This window comes from Solanum pennellii, chromosome 10 (assembly GCF_001406875.1).
Source record: "Solanum pennellii chromosome 10, SPENNV200".
NCBI classification, from domain to species: Eukaryota; Viridiplantae; Streptophyta; class Magnoliopsida; order Solanales; family Solanaceae; genus Solanum; species Solanum pennellii.
In genome coordinates, this window is record NC_028646.1 from 4,936,888 (window position 1) to 4,946,899 (window position 10,012).

Here is a 10,012-nt window from a genome sequence, read left to right on the forward strand (position 1 = left end):
AAAAACAACTTGTGGTGGTATGTCGATATTCAGAATGACTATGTTGTTGCTTCGACTTCTTACTCAAATAGTAAAAAATGACATCCACATACTGCACAAATGCATCAAACAAGTGTATCTCTGTATAAATTTATTTGCATATATTCATGTATTAATCAAACATAAAAGTGGGCATGGATTTACCTCATTAGTCCAACACTTATTGGGTTGAGACATTATGTAGAACTAGTCCTTATTCTTTGGAAATGCTACTACAAAATCAAGTTGGTCAAAATGAAGTTTTGAGAAATTGGCTAAGTAGTGATCGTCCTTGTCTCTTCTGTGATTGTGTAATCATTATAAATAATTATTTAGTGGACAACAAGAATAAATACTAATAATAGTTGAACGACCTTACTTTTTTGCATGATGCTTGTAAAGACCCTCGTTTATCAATTGCGACAAGGATGACATTATTACAGTTGGACCCTCGCTGTCAATGTTAAAACCTTCAAATGGATATTGCCGTTTCACATCACAAATGGAGACTTCGACTTTCTTCTCTTTGTTTTTCGCTTTCATTTTTTCTTTCTGCTTCTCCTTCTCCTGATTCTCTTCTGCTTCTCCTTCTTCTTCTTATCCTTATCCTTCTCCTTCTCCTTCTTCTTATCCTCCTTCTTCTGCTTCAGTTCTCCTTCTCCTCCTTTTCCTTCTTCTCTTTCTCCTCCTTTTCCTTCTTCTCCTTCTCCTTCTTCTTACTAATAGTAGAAAGTGTTTGGAAATAGATTTTTTCAACCTCCTTCACTTCAGAGGCTGTGAATTCTTCTTGGATATTTGGACATCAATATGAGAAATTTTCTTAAAAATATCAGTGAGTTTTTTAACACGACTAATAAAATAATAATATTGTTGCTCACATTCTTCACATAGACAAAAAGAGCATTTGATGTTAGAAGAGGATGCAAGACCAATAAAAGATTGATTTGTAGTCATGGATGAAGCTTCTTGTATCATTTCATCTACAAGGAAAATTAAAAAGATTGAGACTTTTCAATTCATTATAGATAATATTAATATTATGTTGCCACAGATGGATAGTCTCTTGCCGTAAATTAACATTATTTTGCCACATATGTATCTACTGTTGCCACATATGATTCATATGCTGACACATATGAATCTTATATTGCCACAGATGAATTTTATGTTGCCACAGATGAATCCTACGTTGCCACATATGAATCTTATGTTACCACAGATGAACCTAAGTTGCCACATATGATTTTTATGTTGTCACAGATGAATCCGAAGTTGTTACAAATGAATCTTATGTGTCTACAGATGACCATTTTGTTTCCCTAACGCATAAGTGAGATGTTACAACATATGATGAATGTTGGAATATGCACCAACATATCACTAAAATGTGGCAACATATGATACATCTTTCAACAAACGAAATATATGTTGGACAACTGAACAACACTATATTTCTAAAATCATATCAACAAAATGGCCACAAGGAATCATCTAAAAAGTATGATTCTTTTCTACCCATGGTGGTTAACATGGTTTATGGGGGCTGTGAGTTTTCTGAACTCTCCCCTATATTGGTGCTCAGTACTACTCCCAAAAATATATTGGCTCTTATGTTTAAAAACATATTGATTCTTTGGTTTGAGATTAGTGCTCAAGATTTAGTTTTTGAAAAAGCTCTTTTGAAATTATAGTTTCCTCTTTCTTCTATTAAAGCTATCCATAGGCCCTGTGGAAGTCTAGCTTCCCCTTCCTTCTCAAAAGTTTGAAAACATTTTGTTTAAATCCTTAGGACTACGTAGTTCCCTTATAACTCTTGAGAAGTGAACTCAACTTGATACTCTTTGCTTACTTGAAACTTAACTCTTAGGGAATACTTAGTTCCCTTATAAATTTTGAGAAGTTAACTAAACTCTTTACTCTTTCTTGACTTGAAACTTGAGTCTTAAAATAAAGTTAAAATGTTTAAATAAGACTCTTGAAAACCTTTAATAACTTAACTTTAACTTACTTCTTAACTTTAGACTTCACTCTCAACTTCCTTTACATTGATCTTAACTTTCCTTGAATGAATTATGGATTCAAGGTTTCAATTTAAGCTCTTGGATTATTTCTAGGTATTTAGAGATCATTTGAAGTGATTAGAATTCATTGGAGGATGTTAGTGTACCTTGGAAAGACTTTAAAGGGCTAAACTACGAAAACTTGACGAAAAACGCCGGGTAGGGTGTATTGGTGGTGCGCTGCGCCAGCCTAAGTTGATTGAGGCCTGATTCTGGCGCACTGGTGGCACGCTGCGCCAGACCTTTGTTGACTGGGTCCAATTCCTTACGCACTACAGGCGCACCTGACAAAATTTTCAACTCGTTTTCCATCACTAAGCTCACCAAAACTTCCTAGATATTTCACCAAAAGATTGGAACCATTGGTACTATTAATTACTACTGAATTCAAACTCAAAATAACTCAAAATAACAAGTATTTAAACAACCATGACAATCAACAAGAAATCAAACGTTTTTGAAGAATTTAACTCCTAACATGAAATAAATTCTCAATTTCGCTGAACTGAAACAAATTGATGTGTTGGTAAAGTAAACCAACACAAAAGATCCCACATACCTCAAAGGGATCACCCCCGATGAAATCCACGCAACGAATTCTTGGCGTTCTTGCATCTTCTTCTCCCTTCTCCTCTTTTCTCCTTTCTTTCAAAGCCCTAACTTATTTTCTAATTGTGAAAACTGATTGGGATCATCTTAGACCCCAACTTCTTACCTTTAAAACGAAATTAATAATTGATTTAGAAAAAGACCAAAACACCCTTAACAAATGCAGATTTGGAACTTTCCCTGCTCCACATTCCAACTTCCGAATGTCATATCTCCCTCATACGACCTCGGAAATTCGCAAACTTAGCATCGTTGGAAAGATATTCTGACGAACTTTCCATCCATATAAAAACTCACCCAATATCTTCCTGAGATGGGAATTATGGTAATTTAAATATGACAAAAACTCATTTTTGAAATCTGGAAATTTTCCAGATTTCCTTATTTCCAAATTTGGTTCATCTTGTTTTTCTTAGCTTAACCTTAGTTATCTAGAATACAATATGTTACACTGGGCAACTTCAAGAAAAAAGGATGTGAACTTAATATCAAAGGTGGACTTTGTAAGATACGAGATCCTTCTTTGGGTTTTAATCGGTCAGATTAGCATGTCATTAAATCAATTGTTTCCTTTATATCTTCACAACTCCATAAAATCTTGTCTTTCTGCAAAAGTGAAAGAAGATGTCTGGAAGTGGCATTCTGGTTATGGACATTTAAATTTTGAGAGCTTGAATTTTTTAAAGAAAAAATAATTGGTATTGGGTCTTTCAAAGATTGAATTTCTTTCAAAGATTGAATCTACAAATGAAGTCTTTGAAGATTGTGTTGTTAGCAAGCAACACCATGAACCATTTCCAGCAAGCAAGTCGTGGAGAGCAAAAATGGTGCTAGAGTTGGTGCACTCGGATATATGTGGTCCGATATCCTACATCTAATGGAGATAAACACTAGTTCATTAGCTTCATTATTTACTAGAGCAGAAATACATGGGTTATTATTTCCGAAAAGAAAAATATGATATGAAGTTTGAAGTCCTTTCTGAAAATGTTCTGAGTTGTCTAATTAAGTGCTTGCGCACTGATCGGGCTGGCAAATAGACCTCACAAGAATTTGTAGAATTTTTTGAGAAGAATGGAATTAAGAGGCAAATTACAGCAGCCTACACACCTCAACAGAATGGTGTGTGTGAAAGGAAAAATCGCACAATTCTTGATATAGTGCGTAGTATTTTGAAGAGAAGTGATTTACCAACGGACTTTGGGCAGAAGCTGTTCGTTGGAGCATTCATATATTGAGTAGATGTCCAACCAACTCTATTAAAATATGACACCTCATGAAGCATGGAGTAGGTGTAAAACCAAATATTGAGTATTTCCGAAATTTCGGGTGTATAACATATGCACATATTGCAGATGCTATGAGGAAGAAGTTGTACGATAAAGTTCAGAGATGCCTTTTCCTTGGTCTTAGAAATAAATCAAAAGCTTATCACTTACTCAATCTTATTACAAAGAAAATTGTTATTAGCCGAGATGTTATTTTTTTATGAAGAAGCAACTTGGAATTGGAGCAGTAATAGTTCACTTCAACATATTCCATTTTCATATTGAAGAAGAAGAGAAAGAACCATAACAACCATTGGGGATTAGATGATATGTTGAGGGCATGTACGGTTGATTTCAAAGGTAATTGGGATGATCACTTACCTCTCATAGAGTTTTCTTACAACAATAACTATTACTCTAGTATTCAGATGGCTTCTTATAAGGATCTTTATGGGAGAATATGTAGATCTCCTATTGGTTGGTTTGAGATTGGTGAAGCTGAGCTGATAGGACTAGATCTGGTTCATCAAGCCATGAAGAAGGGGAATATTATTTTGGAAAGGTTAAAGACAGTGCAAAGGTGTCAAATATATTATATAGATGTTAGGAGGAAAAACTTCGTCCCTGGAATATTGGTCCCTACTGAATATCCCAGAGATTTGGCAAGGTTGGTTATGAATGAGAGTTGTTGTCACAGTTAGAAACATTTAATCCAGTATTTCATATTTCTATGTTGAAGAAGTGTATGGACTATTCTTTACTATAGGTATTAAAGACAAAATATCTTGTGAGGAGGTGCCTGTTCAGATTCTTGATCATCAGTTTTGCAAGATGAGAGCCAGGGTATTTGCATTAGTCAAGGTCTTATAGAGGAAGCCACTTGGGAGGCTGGTGAGGATATGAAGAAGAGATACCTACATCTCTTTCCTTGCGTAGAAACTCCAAATCAAGGTACTAATGCTTTATAAAGTACTCTTTAAGTTTATATGCTAGCTTATGGGAATTTCATGTTGTGTACTTGAGTTGGGGGATTTAGATGCTTCCCTTTTCCCTTTTGGCTTTGTGTGATCTCATTTGACGATGAATGTTCTGTTGTTCATCTTGTACTTCCATGATCAGATTCTCTCAATCAGTAGAATACCAAAAATACTAATAGTATATTAATTTCCTTAAGATTGTTGGTCACCTTGTATTCCAACATACTTAGAACAAAATTTTGAACATCTTTGTAAGACAACAAAGTTTAAGAACATTTTCACAACTAGAAAATTAAAACTAGTAGCGAAACTAGAATCAGAAATAGATTTAAAAAAAATATACGAAATATTTTTCTTAAAGAAGAATTTTTGTTAATATGTGTCTAGAGAATCTTACTGATTCCAACAAACTTTGCAGAAACATGAAGTTACCAAGTTTAATGAACCAGTGAAGAACAAAAGAATAGAAGAACTGAAATTAATTCACAAATCTAAAATTTGTAAAACACGTACTACAATCTGGAAAATTTTTAATAGGAAAAAGATCAAGTCCACTGAACTCACAGTGTCCCCTTAAGGAAATTATTCCCCTCTAGTATCCGAGGTTTGATTTGGAATATGACCTCCCAGGGTAAAATGATCTCAATCACCAGAGTATAGATACCAAAAACTCCGCTGTCAGCGAACCACTCAACGACATTAAGTACACTTAGAATACTAGATTTAACAGTTGAAGAAGAAGTCCATGAATTGTTTTTTAAAATGAGAGGAAATCCCTCAATTTATAGAAAACAAAGGTTAGTGCGAAAAGGTTCTTATTGTGTCTTACCGGAAAGGTCACAAACCTTTGGAAAAGTCACAATCTATCAGAAAGGTCGTCATCTTTCATAAAAGTTACAACTTTTCATAAATGTCATAACTTTTCATAAAAGTCACAACTTTTCATAAAAGTCACAACTTTTCATAAAAGTCGCAACATTTCATAAAAGTCACAACTCTTTATAAAAGTCGCAACTCTTCATTTTTCATTCACACCTTTTTAAAACCCAACATGTTATCAAGTGGGGATACTGTAATAACTCATACTTTGTAAAGTTAACTAGAGACTCATACAAATTAAACTTCAGTTTTTAGTGTTTGGTTAACTTTAAACGACTATAACTTTCAGCACAGGAAAATTTAGGTGGCCTATGAGGTATCAAAATGAATTTCTTTGAGTCCTCTTTCCAACTCCATAGGGTTTGGAAAATTCTATGTCCGAATAAATGAATATGCCTGTTCGAGTGCAACTTTTCTAATTAAGCCATTTTATCCATTTTAAGGAGGGGTATTTTTGTATTTTCCTTACCCCTACTAGGACTAAACATTTTTCTGACCAAAAAGGGTTCTAAACTAACTAAAGTCAGCTTCATTCATTCTTGAGGTCAGTTTCATTCATTCTTAAACGCTTAGGGTTGAGAGAAGAGTTTCAAAGGAGAAAAAGAAGAAGGTTTCAAGCATTCATTCAAGATTTGTGGATGGTCAAGAACTTAGTTATTTTGAGATATGTAATATTTCATAGTGTTGGGATTGTTCGCTCTCAAATCAATCATATAAACTTTTACATTTAATAGAGAGAAAGATTGATTACTAAATGAGTTTACAAGTTAAGAGGAGTTTTAGAGTATTACCTCTTTTAAGAGTATCTTTTAAGTAATTACCTCAAATTGAGGAAGAGTTATGTTTTAAAACATTTGAGCTTGAGTTGTATATATTATTGGGAGTATATTCAACACTGATATGGTTATGAGTTTAGACAAACAAAATCCTCATAAACCATGTATGCTAACATGGGTAGAGGGTCATACTTTTTAGATGAAACCTTATTGATTTTAAGCATAACTTAATGGATCCACTTAGTTGAGGTATTCTACACCCCGACAAGGTATAGGACAATTGTGGCAACTTTTCGATAAGATTTATCATCACGTATCTCATAGTGATGGTTATCAGTTAGAGAATCTCCCAAATAATAGTAAAGAGTTTATTATTGTATTTTTATATATATTGAGTTGATACTTACTATTTTAAGCAACTGCATACAATGCATCATTTATTGTTTCTTTCATATTTGATTTGAGATTAGGTGAGTATGTCTTCCTAAAGTATTCGTTCAGTTATCTACTACTTCCAATTTTCCATACATGCTCGTACATTCAATGTACTTACATCATTCGACCTGCATCTTTTCATATGCAGATATAGCTGTTCAGGATCATCAATAGATGCTTCCTTGATCCCATTGCACTTCAGCTAGCTTTGGTGAGCCTCCTTGCTTTCCGGAGGGCTTCACATTATGATTTTGTTCTTTTTAGGTTGTCAGGGGTCTTGTCTTGACATCCATCGTATTATTTAGAAGCTTCATAGACAATTATAGTTGAGGAATCTATTTCATGTATTCCATTGTTGAGGTTTAAAGATTGGAGTTGAACACCTATGTTTATTTGAGTATTTCAGATTGTTTTGAGTTAAACTACTTTATTAATCAGATTTAATGAGTTAATTATTTAAATTAAGTTCCTATGTTAGTGAGTAAGCATTCTGCTGGGTTTTGAGCTAGGCGAAGGGTTCACTTGGGGACCAGTAATTGTTCTCGAGTGTTGACCACATCTAGGGTGTAGGTTTGGGGCGTGACATCTGCTCACTTTAGATGTCTTATAAGATTCTATTTATAGTTTTTATTTGGGTAGGTGTTTGATGTCGATATTTATTGGGAAAATTATTCTACTCTCTCAAAAAAAAATAGCTATTGATCATATTATTATTATCTATATTCGTTCCTTCATATCTTATTAACGACTTTTATTGTTTTATTATTATTATTATTCCAAAGGCATTTATCATGTCTTTAATTATTCTTTAACCTCTTCATTCAGAATAATTTATAGACATTGGAGGAAAATGTTCCAACCATTGATTATTTATTAATGGCTTTGTCTCTTTCCCATCATTTAGGGTGAGAAATGGTTTGACCATTGAATTAATTACATTAATCCTTGTCACTGATTTTCTTATGACCACTGTAGGTTCCCCCCCTACAAATCTAGTCTTCTTCTACAACTTGAGGAGTCAAAGAATATATATCTCTTAGAGAAATCTGTTATCACATATTATAGTGTGTTGGGGTTGAGTTTAAAAGAATCTTGGTTAGTTTCTGATTCTTAATTAAACTAGCCCTGTAATTTCCAGTAACTAAGATCTTTTCAATGTCATCCCTCCCTGCCCTGTAACAGCTAAAACTATCAGACCATATTTTCCAAACACGTTAAGTTTTTAAAGGAATATGCTTGTGCAAAATAAAATTAGTAATAGGATCCTTAGATTGTTTTTTCCTAACCTCTCCCAGACAGTAGATCATCGGAATCCAGTTTCCAAAAACAGTAAATCATATTTTCCTTAAAGGCAAATGCTTTTGTATTTTCTGTACCTAATTTTACCAAACTTGTTCAATTGTTTATGGCCAAAAGACAGACAAGGAATTGATGTTCAAAGAATCTTTGTTGTTCTATTCAACCGAACCACAATTCAAACAGTAGCAAACAGACTTGAAAAAATTACTTTTTCTTCATTGTAAATGGGTAAACCCCACATGAAGGATAGTTATAGTTTAAGCTTCATTTTCTCAGTAGTGAAATGTACACATACATAACATTTTTCAACCAATGCCCCCACCCCCAAAAAGGAAAACATAAACTTTCAACAACAACTATATTCAACAGAAACTATAGCACTCCAGAGAGCCAGATAATAGCAGTAAATAGTTCCACACTGACTTAACATCCTTGAGATAATTCTCGATTTCAATCAATAGTGAAAAAGGTAACAGAAGTGTAAAAGTAATTGGTAGCATCACAAGCCCATAAATAAAAAAAAGGATAGAAGCCGTTTGAATTCCAACCATACCAAACAAGCCACTGACAGCAACTAAAAAAGAGAACTTTTAAGCATTTAGAGTGTTTCACCAGCATTCAACAATATTCAAAACCATATCGAGATCTCTTTTTCTTGATAGCAGTCAACTAATCACATACCTTTGCTACTCCAATTTTGAAATATCTTTTTTTTCTGCTTCTATGCCAATTTCATATTATTACAAGATCCCTGTCACACTAGAATATATATACAATGTCAAATATGATTGTTGGTGGAAAAGTAGCCAAGTAGAAGGAAAATGCTATGAGTTGAACAATAAGTATAAGCCAATTCAACATCTACCCTATTAAAACAAAGCAACCTGACTATATAGTTGATCTTAGGCTTTTGTATAGAAAAATTGAAATTCAGAGATTTCTCAATATAAATTTCATATCAGTCATGCAAAAACTAGATCTACTTTGAATGATTCAAAATGAAGTTAAAAGATTGCAAATTAGCTGTATCAATAAGCCAACTACCACAAAGAAGAATTTCGGAGAAACTGAGAGGACTAATTAGCCAACTATCACAAATTTACAATCAGTTATGATACTGTTCTTTAGGATAGTATTTTTTTAACTCGATGTGATTTTTTAGAAGACTCGCCCTCACCATCAACTTTAGGATTTTTAATATATCGTGAAGCTCCACATGTATGACAAAACTCATCATCTTTATGATCATTCCTAAACAACATGGAATCATTTGGACATGCATCAATTTTCTCATAATTAAGGCCGAGATTCTTAACCATAGACTTGGTTTTATTGTAATACCAAGGAATGTTCAACTCTGGCATCGCCTCTTTTAATAACTCTAAAAGAGAAGTGAATGATTCATTGCTCCATCCGTGTAACGAAGTGTGAATGATAATTTAGAGAATCCTGTACAACCAAGATATAATTCTTGGCTTGCCTCTTCAACTAAGTTATAATATTTTTTGGCATCTTCATTTGGACCATCATAAGCTCCCTCAGGCTGTGCAAAATCTCTAAATTGATCATTCAACAACCCATCAATATCATCACGCGAGCATTCCATATCATCTTCAACATTCAACTTGATATCCCATTCCCCGTGATTGATCCATCTAGTATAACCTTTAACAAATCCATAGCATATTAGA

The 10,012-nt window shown here is 33.7% G+C and overlaps 1 long non-coding RNA gene across 1 annotated transcript; it reads right to left on the minus strand.

Moving 5' to 3' along the window:
- Nucleotides 1–238: 238 nt before the first annotated feature.
- On the minus strand, nt 239–10,006 carry LOC114074318. Its single transcript, XR_003574680.1, has 2 exons — nt 9,003–10,006; nt 239–998 (listed from the first exon to the last, which is right to left on the minus strand). It is a non-coding gene; the product is annotated as an uncharacterized LOC114074318 (long non-coding RNA).
- Between the last annotated feature and the right edge of the window lie 6 nt (nt 10,007–10,012).